The sequence below is a fragment of the Chenopodium album genome, chromosome 21, assembly GCF_948465745.1.
Source record: "Chenopodium album chromosome 21, dcCheAlbu1.1, whole genome shotgun sequence".
In the NCBI taxonomy this organism is placed as follows: Eukaryota; Viridiplantae; Streptophyta; class Magnoliopsida; order Caryophyllales; family Amaranthaceae; genus Chenopodium; species Chenopodium album.
The window spans coordinates 22,826,806-22,842,472 of NC_137854.1; the positions used below are offsets into that span (position 1 = coordinate 22,826,806).

General features: G+C 39.1%; 1 non-coding gene across 1 annotated transcript; it reads right to left on the minus strand.

Moving 5' to 3' along the window:
- Positions 1 to 2,340: 2,340 nt before the first annotated feature.
- Positions 2,341 to 2,446, minus strand: LOC145603241 (small nucleolar RNA R71). Its single transcript, XR_014104768.1, has one exon. It is a non-coding gene; the product is annotated as a small nucleolar RNA R71 (small nucleolar RNA).
- Positions 2,447 to 15,667: the final 13,221 nt, after the last annotated feature.

Below are 15,667 nucleotides of genomic sequence, written 5' to 3' on the forward strand. Positions count from 1 at the left end.
AAAAAGCTTTGTTTGAATGTATTTGATATTCATTTGATTCAAAAAGCTTTGTATGAATGTGTTTGACTTTCATTTGACTCAATTATCTTTGTTGAATGTATTTAACTTTCAATTGATTCAAAAAGCTTTGCTTGAATGTGTTTGACTTTCATTTGACTCAATAAACTTTCTGATGAGTGACATTTATGGCACTCATTTGATCTCTTTTTGGATGAATTTCATTTCATTTTATAGTTCTTTTCTTTAGTTTTCTTTAGTTTTGTTCTTTATTTCTTCATTTTGTGCTTTTCGTAGTTAGTTTCTTTATTTTGTGCATTTTCTCGTTTATATGTTGTTTTTCTCTATTATTTACTGCTTTTCTTATGTTCGTAGGTTATGATCGATTTCCCAAGGATTCCCGAGCTTCCCCTCAACGGTTATCATTGCTTTTGATGCCTTGTGCTAGTGCATTAAGCTTCAAGTCAAGAGGGACTCGAAGAGCAAGCTTCAAGACCGGTGCACACAAGTGGTGTGGACACCATTTTTGCTTTGTGCCCACCAAATTTGTCAAAAACTTGCTGCCTACTTCGTTCCCCATCACCAAAGGTGTGTGCACCGGATGAGCTAGGACGAAGAAAGGAGGAGAGCTTACCCACATAGGTGCGGGCGCACACAAGGGATGTGCGGCCGCACAGGTGGCGCATGCGGCCGCACATCAGGCGCGTGTAGGCGCACCCACATGGATATGTGCCCGTGCGCCCCTCTCTCTCTCCTACGTGTGACCACACCGGCGTGGGTCTATTTTTGGACGTCATAACCAACTTCTCCTTTGTATATATAGTTATTTCCTTCTATTTTTAGAGAGAGAATTAGATCTTTATTAGCTAGAATTAGATTAGATTAGATTTTAGAGAGAGAAAAACACTTGTTCTTAGATTTTTAGAGAGAGAAAATTTGGGTTTGATGATTGATGATTGAAGATTGCTACAATTGATTTGATTTCTATCAAGTTTGTAAGAATTCTTTACTCTTTAATGCAATTTTATGTTTGATTTCATTAGTATTGTTGATTGATTTAGTTTGTTAATAGTTTGATTGATTTGGTTTAAATTTGTTGATTTCAATTGATGAATATGGATTTGTTGATTAGTTTAGCTTTGATCTTGATGTTCTATATGGATTGTGAGTAGTTTGATTGCTAGGGTAAAGGTGAAGCATGTATTAGCAATCAATTGAGATTGATTTGTGGAAATTGATTGAGTTGATGTGATTAAATTGGTTGATTGATTTTGTGCATGTGTGTACTTGATTAGGCTTGATCACCCTTGTTATTCACACTAGATTGCATTGTAAGTTCACATTGATACGGACCATTGATTTGTGGCTTGCATTTACACGATTGAGGTATCTTGTGACGTTTCCTAGTTAGAGTTTATCGTAGTTGGCGCTAGTTAGACCTCTAGGAGAATAGTATGATATGCTCTTTTGGTTGCAATTTCGGTTTACCCTCACATTGCTTGACTTAATTGATTGACCTCCCTAATTGATTAATTTTCATTGTTGATGCATGTGGATCCTAGCCCTAGTATTTGTTATTTTTTGTTTACAAGTTATTAGTTGTGTTTAGTTCTAGTTTAGCCTTACAACCCCGCTCTTTACTTCGGAATAGCTTAGCGTTCGGCGATACACTTTCAATAACCATTCCCTTGGGTTCGACCTCGACTTACTACTATGCTCATATAGGGGTTTGTTGAGTTTATAAATATTGTTTGATTGGGTGGGGAAGAAAGCCAAACGACCTACCGTTTCGTCTCCTATCAAAATGGCGCCGTTGCCGGGGAATGGTGTCTTGATTGTGTATTGTTGTTGAGTCTATTCCATCCTATTTTAAAAATACAAAAAGATTTTCTTTTAGGCTACATTTGTAGCCGTGCTACTAATAATTTTTTTTTTGAGAATTGTGTGTGCAAGTGAACATGGGAGAAGCTCAAAGGATTACATTGAAGGAATTAGGCACTCCGGGAGCTTATAAGTATGAGAGTGGAATTGTTCCATTGATGGTTCCGGATCATGACTTTGAAATCAAACCGGCCATGATTACTTTGGTTGAGAGGAAGCAATTTGGAGGGATAAAGAGTGAGAATCCTCTCAATCATCTCAAAGATTTTGAGAAATATTGCAATACTATTGTGGTAACCGGAGGTTCTCAAGAGTACATAAGACTCAAGTTGTTTCCCTTCTCTCTCATTGGAAGAGCTCTAGAGTGGTTGGACAAGGAGGTCAAACCAAGGTCCTTAAGAACATGGGATGAGGTTACAAAGGCTTTCTTATTTCGTTTTTTCCCACAAAAGAAGATGGCGGAATCAAGAACTTTGATCCAAAATTTCAAGCAAGGGCCTAGTGAGAGTCTCTATGAAGCATGGGAGAGATATAAGGAGTATCAAAGAGAGTGTCCACACCATGGGATTCCTACCTATCAAATCATACAAATCTTCTATGGTGGGTTGAGTTCTCATGGAAGAGCAAGTTTGGATGCCGGAGCCGGAGGCCCAATACTGAACAAAATGGAAGAAGAAGTGGTGGATGCAATAGATGAAGGGGTACGACATTACATGAATTGGCAAGAAGTGGAGAAAGAGCCAACAAGCAAAGGTTGCTCGATCGAACAACTTAGTGCCATTAATGATTTGACTACTTTGATTGCGGATTTAGGGAAAGAAGTTGTGTCACTTAAGGCAAAGCTTGAGAAACCACCTTCGCAAGCTCCGATTCTTCCCTCCCAAATTAAGGGGAGAGGTACATTTTCTTACCCTAACTCTAATCCTTCTTCTTGTTGCATGGTTAGAGAATGTTGGCCTTGTGAATTATGTGGAATGAATGATCATGATGCTTCTATGTGCCCCAATGTTCCTTGTGATGAACGTGATGGAATTGAAATTGAGCATGTGAATTATGTTAATGTTCATGAATGTGAACCTAGAATTGATGTTCAAAGAAATGTTGGAAATAGGAATTATCATAATCATGTGAACCATGATAATTATAACCAAAATGGAGGTTGTAGAAATCATGGATTCCAAGGAATTCATGGTAGCTACAATAACCATGGTTGTAATGGTCATGGTCATGGTCATGGCCATGGACATGGGGATCATAATCAAGGTTATGGCAACCATGGTCAACAAAGGGGCCAAAATCAAACTAGGGGTAATTGGAATAATCAAAGTAAGGGATATTTCCAAGCAAATTTTCAAAGAGGTTCCCCAATTGGTTTAGTTCCAAATGCTCAAAGTTTAAGTGATGATTCCTATGATCAATCATTTTCTTCTAGGGAGTTTTTGGAAGGAGTTATTGAGAAACAAGCCAAGATGCTAGAAACTTACATGGCTTTGAATGATGAGAAGTTCAATCACATGTTGTCTTATAATAAAGATTTAGGTGATAAAGATTCCTGTGACTAGGAATATGCAAACTCCTCTTCTTTGACTCCACCTAGCCTAGATTCTAAGAACCCTATGGATGCTATTGTTACTAGAAGTGGTAGGGTCCTTGAGGGTGGTGTGCCTAAGAAGAGTGTTACTAGAGAAAGCACTAGTAAGAATTCCATTGAAATTGAAGGAGATGAGTGTCCTTTGAGTGAAAATGTTGATGAGGGACAAGTAGAGAAGGTGATAGAGAAAGAGAAAGAGCTTTTCAAACCCAAGCTTCCCTATCCCCAAAGGTATAATAGACACAAATTGGATGAGCAATTTGGGAAATTTGTAGAGATGCTTAAGCAACTTCATCTAACTCTTCCTTTCACCGATGTTGTAAAACAAATGTCAAACTATGCTAGGTTCCTCAAGGAGATTTTGAGTGGAAAAAGGACGTGTGACATGATGGAAACAATTAGCCTACCCGAACATTGTAGTGTAATTATCATGAATAAGATGCCTCCTAAGTTGAAGGATCCCGGAAGCTTTTCCATCCCTTGTGCCATTAATAAGACTCAAATTAATAATGCCCTATGTGACTTAGGAGCTAGTGTTAGCCTCATGCCATATTCGGTTTATCAAAGATTAGGTCTAGGAGAACTTTTACCTTCCATGATTACCTTGCAATTAGCTGATAGGTCGATTAAGATTCCAAAGGGGAAGGTAGAATATGTTCCTTTGAGGGTTGGGAAATTTGTTATTCCGGTTGATTTTGTAGTGTTGGATATGGATGAAGATGCTACTATACCTATCATCTTAGGTAGACCATTCCTTGCTACATCGGGGGCAATGATAGATGTTAAAAGTGCTAAGATTTCTCTTAAGATTGGAGAGGAGGTAGTTGAATTTGATTTAAATGAAGGCATGAAATATCCCTCTTCTTCTTTGGAGAATTGCATGAGAGTAGAAGTTCTTGATAACATTGTGAAATCCATGCATAAGCACTTGCTCACATCTAATGATCCTCTTGAGTGTGTTTTGTTGAATAAGGAAAAGATAGGTATCCCAAGCAAGGAAGTGCAATTGTATGAAGATTTGCTTGATGGAGGCAATAAAGGGAGTGATAATCAAATTTGTATGGGGATATCAAGTCAAGATGCTTTGCATGTGTCCTCAACCAAAGAAGGTAAAGGTGTTCCCATGGTAGAGCTTAAACCTCTACCATCACACCTTAGGTACGAATTCTTAGGCCCTAATTCTACTTATCCCGTTATTATTAATGCATCCTTGAGTGAGAGCTAAGCTCAAGCGTTATGTGGTGTCTTGAGAAAGCACCAAGGTGCTTTGGGGTACACAATTGATGATCTTTAAGGCATAAGCCCCGCCTTGTGTACACACCACATAACACTTGAGGAGGGCACCCTACCTTCTATTGAACGACAAAGGAAACTACATCCCCAAATGGGAGAAGTAGTAAAGAAAGAGATCACCAAGCTTTTGGATGCGGGAATCATATTCCCCATCTCAAGCTCAAGGTGGGTCTCCCCCGTGCATGTCGTTCCTAAGAAGGGGGGTATGACCGTAATTAAGAATGAAAAAGGTGAACTCATTCCAACTAGGACGGTTACCGGATGGAGGATGTGTATAGACTATAGACGTCTTAACACTTCAACCAAAAAGGATCACTTCCCTCTCCCTTTTATTGACCAAATGCTTGAAAGGTTGACAAAGCACAAATTCTATTGCTTCCTTGATGGAAATTCAGGATTCTTTCAAATTCCTATTCATCCCGAGGATCAAGAAAAGACAACCTTCACATGCCCCTATGGTACTTTTGCATATAGAAGAATGCCCTTTGGATTGTGTAATGCTCCGGCGACCTTTCAAAGGTGTATGATGAGCATTTTTGGGGACATGCTTGAAGAGGAAATGGCGGTTTTCATGGATGACTTTTTCGTGGGAGGAGTTTCATTTGAGGATTGCCTCAAAAATCTTGAAAAGTGTCTTCAGAGATGTGAAAAGGTCAACTTGGTGCTTAATTGGGAAAAATGCCACTTCATGGTGGAAGAAGGGATTGTGGTTGGACACAAGATTTCTCACAAGGGCATAGAAGTTGACAAAGCCAAGATTGAGATGATAGAGAAATTGCCACCTCCGGTTAATGTGAAGGGAGTGAGATCATTTTTGGGCCATGCCGGGTTTTATAGAAGGTTTATCAAAGACTTTTCTCTCATTTTTAAGCCTTTAAATGGTCTTCTCCAAAAAGATGTTGATTTTGTCTTTGATGATGCTTGTTTGGAAGCTTTTAATAAGTTGAAGAAAGCTTTGACTTTCACTCCTATTGTCCAAGCCCCTAGATAGGATTTGCCTTTTGAGCTTATGTGTGATGCAAGTGATACGGCCATAGGAGGTGTGTTGGGTCAAAGAATTGATAAGAAGCTTCATGTCATCTATTATATGTTGAAGACCCTTAATGGTGCTCAAAGGAATTATACAACAACGGAAAAGGAATTCTGGGCAATTGTTCATTCTTTTGAGAAGTTTCGTTGTTATTTGTTGGGGTCTAAGACTATAGTTTTCACCGATCATGCGGCTTTGAAGTATCTCTTTGGGAAGAAGGAATCCAAACCAAGGTTGATTTGTTGGGTTCTTGAGCTTCAATCTTTTGATCTTGAGATCCGGGATAAGAAAGGTGCGGAAAATGTGGTTGCGGATCATTTATCTAGGCTTGAGGATTTTCAAGTTCAAGATGATGGATCCCCTATTGAGGATCGGATGTTGGATGATTCATTGTATGTTATTAATGTGAAGGAGTTCCCTTGGTTTGCCGATTTGGTGAATTTTCTTGCTTGTGGGGAGTTCCCTCCTTTTTCCAACAATCAAAGGAGGAAGCTCAAGAGAGAAGCTAGGCACTATGTGTGGGATGAGCCGATCTTGTATAAAAGAGGTGTAGATGGATTGTTGCGCTGGTGTGTGCCAAATGAGGAAATACCAAATGTTTTGAAGATGTGCCACTCGGATCCTATAGTGGTCATATGGGTGTTTCAAGAACGGCCTCTAAGGTGCTTCAGTGTGGGTTATGGTGGCCAAACCTCTTCAAGAATGCTTGGGAATTTGTCAAGATTTGTGATCAATGCCAAAGGATCGGGAATATTTCAAAAAGGAATGAGATGCCCCAACAACCAATTCTTGAGTTGGAAATTTTTTATGTTTGGGGTATAGATTTCATGGGTCCTTTTCCATCTTCTTTTGGGAATCAATACATTCTTGTTGCCGTTGACTATGTGTCAAAGTGTGTTGAAGCCATTGCTTTTCCAACTAATGACCATAAGGTGGTGATGAAGTTGTTCAAGAAGATTATATTCCAAAGGTTTGGCATTCCCAAGGCGGTTATAAGTGACAATGGATGTCATTTTGTGCACTATGCTTTCCGGAAAATGTTGAAGAAGAATGGAGTGAACCAAAGATTTGGTCTTCCTTATCATCCTCAAACCAATGGGCAAGTTGAGGTATCTAATCGTCAAATTAAGTTGATTCTTGAGAAGACAGTTGCAAGTAGTAGGAAAGATTGGGCAAACAAGATTAATGATCCTTTGTGGGCATATAGAACGGCTTTCAAAACTCCTATAGGTACCACTCCTTATCGCTTGGTTTATGGGAAGTCTTGCCATCTTCCGGTGGAGCTTGAGCACCGCACTCATTGGGCAATCAAGATGATTAATTTTGATTTGGCTAGTGCGGGTGAACAACGTTGGTTGGATTTGCATGAATTGGAAGAGCTTCGTTTGGATGCCTATGATTGTGCTAGCTTGTACAACGCTAGAACCAAGGAGGTGCATGATAAGCTAATTGAGAAGAAAGAGTTCATTCCGGGGGATAAGATGCTTCTCTACAATTCAAAGATGAGGCTTTTTCCTGGAAAGTTGATGTCTCGTTGAACCGGTCCTTTTGTTGTGCAAGAGGTATTCCCAAATGGTTCTATTGAAATTTCGCCTTTGGATATTATAAGGACTTTTAAGGTCAACAGACATAGGCTCAAGCGTTACTATGATGGAGTCTTTGTTGGAGTCATTCATGACATGACTCTCTATGATCCACCTTGAAAGCGGTGGAGAATGTCAAGCTTAAGACTCTAAATAAGCGCTTATCGGGAGGCAACCCGAGTTTTCTAACTTTTTCTCCTTTTCTTTTGATTTTTCTTTGTGATTTGATGATGTTTTTGTCTCTTAATCTTGTTTTGTTTTGTGTTGTAGGTTTGTTTGAGTTGATTTCCAAAAACTTTGATGCCATTTTTGAGGTAAAATTGTCCCATTTCTTGAGTTGGAAAATTGTGTAAGTATGGAGCTTGGTGGGTACTTATGATTAAATTCTTGATTTTAATGCTTTATACCCACCAATATGAAGGTTTGCTACTGCCTATATGGTTCCTCATCACCATCATATAGGTGGGCGCACCTTGGTGAGGGAGGAAGGAAAAGGGGAAGGAAAGACCCTCGTGGGTGCGCCCGCACACAGTGTATGTGCGGCCGCACATGCCTGGTCGTGGTACCCTCTTATTTTCCCCCCTTAAGCCCGATTCTCTCTCCTCCTCTCTCCTACTTCATTCTATTTTCCCCCTCTAGATCTATTTGGTATAGCTCTAGTTCCTCCTTCATCTTCATTATATATTTCTCATTGTTTCTTCATCAAAGTCCATAATCTTCAAGTCTTTGTTGCTCAAATCCTCACTCTAACACATTCAAGGTAATTTTCTCTCTCCTTAATTTGAAAATTTTGGGTATTTTTCAATTGAAGCTTGGTAGTATGTTGTTGGAGATGTTTGTAAGTAGTAGTATTTTTCTTGTTATTTTCTTGTGTTTTCTTATCAATTGAAGGTGTAATTGCATGAATTATGTGATAAATTTTCAATTTTTATGATTCATGAGATTTTGATTTTGATTGGTACCACCTTTACTTACATTTCCATGATTGCTACTACTTGCTTCAATACTTGATGATTATGAAGATGATGATGTTGATGGTGTTGATTTTTGTTATGATGATGGTTTTACTTGAGCAAATTGAATATTTTGGCATTAATTTTGTTGGATTTGTGTATAGATTAGTTTGTGGGTTTATTGTTGGTGTGTGATAGTGTTCATGTTGACAAGGGTTTGCTAGTCATAAGATGTAATGTTGCTTCAACTAATTGTGTTATGGGACAACATTTGTGACAATTATTGTGGTTTGATTATGCGTTGTTCAATTGAGTTGAATATTTGCTTACTTCTTTGATTATTGTGAACTTTGTTTGTCCCCATTATCATGATTGGTTTTTGGCACATTATTTGCTATTTTTGAAGCCCTTTTTTTTGTTTGTTGTTTGTAGATGGTTGCTCCTCATCGAACGAAGCGTGCCAAACCTTCCAACCCTCGGGATATACTTGAGCTGTCTTCTTCTATTAAGGAAACTTATGGTATAAGGTTTAGAACTAAGAAGCATTGGGATAGATTTGCAAGTCTATCATCAAGGAAACTTTACTCTACTAGATTCTATGATCAAGAGACTACTACACTTTTGGGGATTGACAAAAACGTAAGGATGCTAGCAAGGAACTTGGGCCTTGAAAACTTCATTGATCTAAATGCTCCAACTTTCCCTCGATTTACATATGAGTTCCTTTCCTCGCTAGATGTTCATGGTGGTGGTGACGATGGTGATGAGCCTCCTACACTATTCTTTCAAGTTTTCAACGAAGATCATTCTATCCCTCTTTCTTATCTCAACGAGATGTTTCATTTTCCAGAGCCAATTGAATGTCTTCCATTGATATATCCGGCTTATGAGACTCTTCACACGGACCACAAGTATGATGAGAATGATTGGTGGGATAGTATATCTTTTGAAGATTCCTACCAAGCTCAAAATTCAAAGTCCGCTTAAATCATTCACGGAGCAATGCCCTACTTTAGCCGAATTCTAACATATGCTTTCTTCTCCAAGGAATCTCTTGGAGCGATGTCTCAAGAAGAGCCTAGTTAGCTTTGGTTAGCGGATCAACCAAAGGATGAAGAGATTGAAGTTATTGATTTTGCAAGGCATTTGCTCGATCGTTTCATTGATATCCGAGATGGGTTTTTTCTCTCCGGTAGCATTCAAATTGGAGGAATGATTACCATCATTGTTTTGTCTCTTGAGAAAAAGTATGGTAGCATGCTTGAAAAGCTTCAACCAATTCAAGACATAAGAGAGAAGACTCCCTCATATCTTTTGAGCACCTTTGCCTTAATCAACGAAAAATTCATTGAGCGGACTCTCATGGAGGATTTATTTATTTGGAAGGTATCTCGCACCACGGATTGGTGTCTCATTCCCCATGAAGGTTCAATGGTGAGAGACTTGGAGTCAGTCTACCCTTGGAAGCCATGCAAAAGGGATATTCCTAGTTCCCTCCGTCGGGTCTCCTTACCTCCTAAGGGGAGTGCTCCTCCCAAGTCTAAGGCATCTTCATCAAAGGGAGGTAACCCTAGTCCTCCTCCTTCTCCTATTTCTTCTTCCATGCATGATTTGTCTAGTTTGCATGCAAAGATTAATGTCCTTACTTTTGCTTTGTCTTCTTCTTCTTCTATGGGGAATGGTTGTATGGAGGGTAGTTTTGACTTTCATGCTAGGAGGGTTTATGATTTTCATGTTTCAAGGGGGGAAATTGAGCCTTATTTGAAATACCCCTACCTCCCGGTCCAAGAGGGACCTATCCCTCAATCGGAGCCTTTTGATAAGGCTGTTGGACCCCGTGTTTGTTATCCTTATTGGGAGGGTCCCCATGTGGCACATAATGCCATCCGTGGGACCTCTAGAGGGGACTATGACTATAGGAGACTGGGAGGGTATGATTGGGCGTATGATCCTACTAACCCTGCTCCTTTCCCTTCCCCTGAGACTGAGGGGAGATAGGGTCGTTCGGGCCCACCCATTTTTGATGATTGGTCCCATTTCTTTCTGCTGATGCCCTTAGGAGGATGGGTAGGGCCAAGGGGAAGGATTTAGTTCGCAGTGTCGTCTATGACATTGGTGGGGGGAGTTCTACCTCTACCCCCTACCACAGTGCCGAGTGAGCCATGTTGACTACCCCCCCCCCCCCTTATGCTTGTTTTATGATTGTGTCTTTTGCTTGCCCTAGTGTAAGGTTTATCTTGGGGGAGGGGTGGCTCATTTCTAGCTTGGGGGAGTTATTTTAGGTTGGTTGTGTTTTGCATGTCCTTCCCCTTGCTAGTGGTTCATTTGGCATTGTTGCTTTTCAGTCCCCATGTCCTCTATCTGCACAGCTGTTTCTCTGATGATAGTTCTGTTGGTTTCCTGATGATGCTTTGCTCTGATTTCCTCTTATTGCTCTACCGTTATTCTGCTGGTTTTGATGATGATGTTTCCTGTCTGATTTTTTGATATTTCTCTGTCCACTGATATATATTTTTGATGCGCTGTCGTTATGCTGCCGGATTTTCGGCTGATTTTGTTTGGAAGATACTAACCATTTTCTTTGTATATAGCTTCTTTTATTTTTCTTTTTCTCACTTGGTCTCTCGACAGTGTTTTTGGTCTTGGATTGCAACGAAGGTGGTTCCTTTTCGCCCTCATTTATTTTTGCTAAGCATGGAAAGCCCGGTGAGACCTTTCTAATTTTTCTCTTTATTTTTCTTTGGTTGCATAGACTAGGATTAGTTTAGGAGAAGTTGAATGGTTTGAGGATGAATGCTTGTTAACACGTAATGTGTTTGGGATCGATGGCGATGATGTCATTCGATCACTTGTTTGTCGATTGGGATTTTTATGTGTTTAACTTGCTTTCTAGTCCAATTCATCATTTTTCTTCTATTCTCCTTTTTCTATGTTTCCTTTTCTTTTCCTATTCTTTTCTTTTACCTTTCTTTTCTTTTATTTTTCTTTTCTTATTTGTGGTATGATTTTGAGGCATATTTTTCATTTTAATTTCTTTTGAATTGGACTTTATACATTGGACTTTGTCTTTTGCATGATTTTCTTCCTAGGTAATAAAGGTATGCATGGTTTGAGAATATGTTTGGTTGACTCTAGGATAGGTGTATTCTAGGGTAGTTGGTTTGAACTAGGAGGATCATGAAGCCGAATTCTACTTGTTTGTGGCATGCTTGGTAGTTGCTCCCTTTAGTCAATTTGACACCATTAGTGAGTTTTTGCTACATCCATGTGAGGTTCATTATTTTTCAAGCCTTCAACCTACTTTGTATGAGCGGCGTGGATCCTTGACTATGCAAACCTAATCTATAAAGCTTGATGTATGATTCTTAAACCCGAGACCGAACTATCTAGGGAGGACAAAGGCACATTTTTCAAGGTGGTATTTTTCGTTTTTAGGATATTTTGTTATTCTCTTTGTTTTTGGGTTTACATTTGCCTTCTTGCAACCTTTTGAGCCTTATACCTTCTTTTCAAGCCACATCTTTAGTTCTTTGACCTTTTGTTTCATTTTCTTTTTATTTGGTTTTTGTGAAGCAAATTGATCATTTATGATGGAGTTTGTGGTGGATGAGTTGGAGTTTTGGTTTCTATGAGTGCAAGTGAAGAAAAAATTGAAAAAAGTGAAAAATTCAAAAATATTTTTGATGCATTCTTTTCTCATTCTAAGCATTGAGGACAATGCTCTATTTTGGCTTGGGGGAGAAGCGCATACGCTTTTTTGTGTATATGTTTGTGATTTATAGCTTTGAATAAGCTTGGGGGTGTACGCATTTTTGTTTGGATTGGTGATTACTTGATTGTGATTCTAAGAAAGGGGCCTTCTTTGCTTCACTATTAGGAAAACCACCAAATTTCAAATTTTAGCCTACCTTCTCCCTTTATGCCTTACGTTACAACCTTGGGGAAAGACCTTTCGACCTAGATAGTTGAGTCACTATTCGGGGGAGGGAATCATGGGTCATTGCCTAAAGAAAGGGGATGCATAGTCAAGATTGTCGAGTAGCCTAAATAAATCTCTTTTTCCGGTTCCTTCGAGGAATCATTGGGACGCTCACTAAGGGGAGATCTGAGACTAGTGGGGAGAACGCGGTAAGATTGTTTGGGATAAACGTGGATTGTGATGTCTAGTTCCTATGCCTAGCATACCCTATGTTTCAATCAACCTTAGATATCTTGAAAAGTGCATACCTGAATTACTTGAGAAAGACTTTCATTCATTTGCATCATAGTCTCCATGTAAGTCCATTTCGCAAAGGTTTTGTTTTCATTTTCTTTTCTTTTCTTTTCATGGTTTTGCCTCATTGATTCTTGGTGGAGAGTTATGGGTCAAACTCTTAGGATACACTTACAAGACCTCACTCGTCCTCATAGGCGACTTTTGGGTTTAAAGGGCTTGTTGTAGCTAAAAGCAACCGTGATTCCTACGACAGTGAGTCTTAGTGTACATTCTTATCTTGAGTCTTTCTTTTTCATTTTCAATAAATTTTTCATCCTTAATCTTTCTTGCTTTGTTTTGCTCGAGGACAAGCAAAAGTTTAGCTTGGGGGAATTTGATGAGTGACATTTATGGCACTCATTTGATCTCTTTTGGGATGAATTTCATTTCATTTTATAACTCTTTTCTTTAGTTTTCTTTAGTTTTGTTCTTTATTTCTTCATTTTGTGCTTTTCGTAGTTAGTTTCTTTATTTTGTGCATTTTCTCGTTTATTTGTTGTTTTTCTCTATTATTTGCTTCTTTTCTTATGTTTGTAGGTTATGATCGATTGTCCAAGGATTCCCGAGCTTTCCCTCAATGGTTATCATTGCTTTTGATGCCTTGTGCTAGTGCATTAAGCTTCAAGTCAAGAGGGACTCGAAGAGCAAGCTTCAAGACCGGTGCACACAAGTGGTGTGGACACCATTTTTGCCTTGTGCCCACCAAAATTGTTAAAAACTTGCTGCCTACTTCGTTCCCCATCACCATCACCATCACCAAAGGTGTGTGCACCGGATGAGCTAGGATGAAGAAAGGAGGGGAGCTTACCCACATAGGTGCGGGCGCACACAGGGGATGTGCGGCCGCACAGGTGGCGCGTGCGGCCGCACATCAGGCGCCTGCGGCCGCACCCACATGGGTATGTGCCCGTGTGCCCCTCTTTCTCTCCTACGTGCGACCGCACTAGCGTGGGTCTATTTTTGGACGTCATAACCAACTTCTCCTTTATATATATAGTTATTTCCTTCTATTTTTAGAGAGAGATTTAGATCTTCATTAGCTAGAATTAGATTAGATTAGATTTTAGAGAGAGAAAAACACTTGTTCTTAGATTTTTAGAGATAGAAAATTTGGGTTTGATGATTGATGTTTGAAGATTGCCACAATTGATTTGATTTCTATGAAGTTTGTAAGAATTCTTTACTCTTTAATGCAATTTTATGTTTAATTTCATTAGTATTGTTGATTGATTTAGTTTGTTAATAGTTTGATTTATTTGGTTTAAATTTGTTGATTTCAATTGATGAATATGGATTTGTTGATTAGTTTAGCTTTGATCTTGATGTTCTTTATGGATTGTGAGTAGTTTGATTTCTAGGGTAAAGGAGAAGTATGTATTAGCAATGAATTGAGATTGATTTGGGGAAATTGATTGAGTTGATGATATGATTAAATTGGTTGATTGATTTTGTGCATGTGTGACGTGGGAAAATTAGGTCGTTGACTAATCCTCCTAAGCCAAACAAAATTTATAAACACTCAACAAACCTAAATACAAGTATAGAGGTAAGTCAAGGGTCGAACCCAAAGGAACGGTAATGTCTAAGTGCTTTCAATTATGTGCCTAAGCTAGGTCGAAGACAAAGGGTAAAAGAGGACACTAACAACTACTAAGACAAAGAAATCAAACAAATAAAATGCTAGGGATTAGGATTCACTTATATTAGCAATGAACAAAGCAAATTGGTTTAGGAAGTTGACTAAGTCAAGCAATGTGAGGGAAGATTAATTATGCAACCAAAAGAGCATATCAAGCTATTCTCCTAGAGGTCTAACTAGCGTCAACTACGATGAACTCTAGCTAGGAAACATCACAAGACACCTCAATCGTGTAAATGCAAGCCACAAATCAATGGTCCGTATCAATGTGAACTTACAATGCAATCTAGTGTGAATAACTAGGGTGATCAAGCCTAAATCAAACACACACATGCACATAATCAATTAACCAATTTAATCACATCATCAACTCCATCAAAATCCCCAATCTACATCAATCCATTACATAATATAAGCTTCACCAAATCCCTAACCAAACAACTACTCTAGCAACATTATCAATTCAATCAACAACTAAAGAAATCAACAATCAACAATCAAAGAATCAACAATTACTCTAATCTAACATCAATCATCAAATCATCAAAATCTAATCAAAATCAAACAATCTAAACATGAATACTAAACAAAACAATAAATGAGATAGAGTTTAGAAATGCTCATTGATAATAGAGTAGATCTCCAATACAATTGTCACCATTGGATCTTCAATCTCTCAATCACCATTGAAATTCTTCACTTTCTCTCTCTAAAATCTACTCCTAAAACTAACCCCTAAAATCTAGAGAGAGAAGCTCTCAACTAAGCTAAGAATATGATCTAATTCTATTATGAAACTTCTTACAAAAATTGGGTTCAAATAGGTATAAGAAGAGAGAGAAAATCGTCGAAATCCGATCGGAAAAGACCCACGTTGGTGCGGCCACACAACAGAGGATGTGCGCCCGCACCACCATGATGTGCGCCCGCACCACCATGATGTGCGCCCGCACCACCATGGTGTGCGGCCGCACATCCTTCGTGTGCGTCCGCACCTTCTGCGCGTGCGGCCGCACTCAGCTGGGTTTCTTCGAATCTTCAACTTTTCAAGCTCAAGGGGTGCACACATGATTTATGATGGTGATGGAGGACAAGGTAGGCAGTAGCTAAGGCTTAATATTGAGGGCACACACTTTCTTTGAAGGGAGCACAAGAGAAGAGCCAAGACTTGGAACTTCCACTTCTTTGGATCTTGAGCTTCCTAAACTCCATGAACTTGATCCTAAAGCTTCTTCCACCATAGTGGATCACCAAAATCAAGACCCGAACCTCGTCCAATACCTACAACCACGAAAATAGAGCAAATAAAGAAGAAAAGGCTAGAAAACCAACGAAAAGCATAAAAGCTACAAAATAAGAGAAGAAAGGTAAAACTAAGCAACAAAGCATAAAACTAAGCACTTATTAAGCATGAAAGCTATGAAAAGAGAATGGAAAGGACCTAA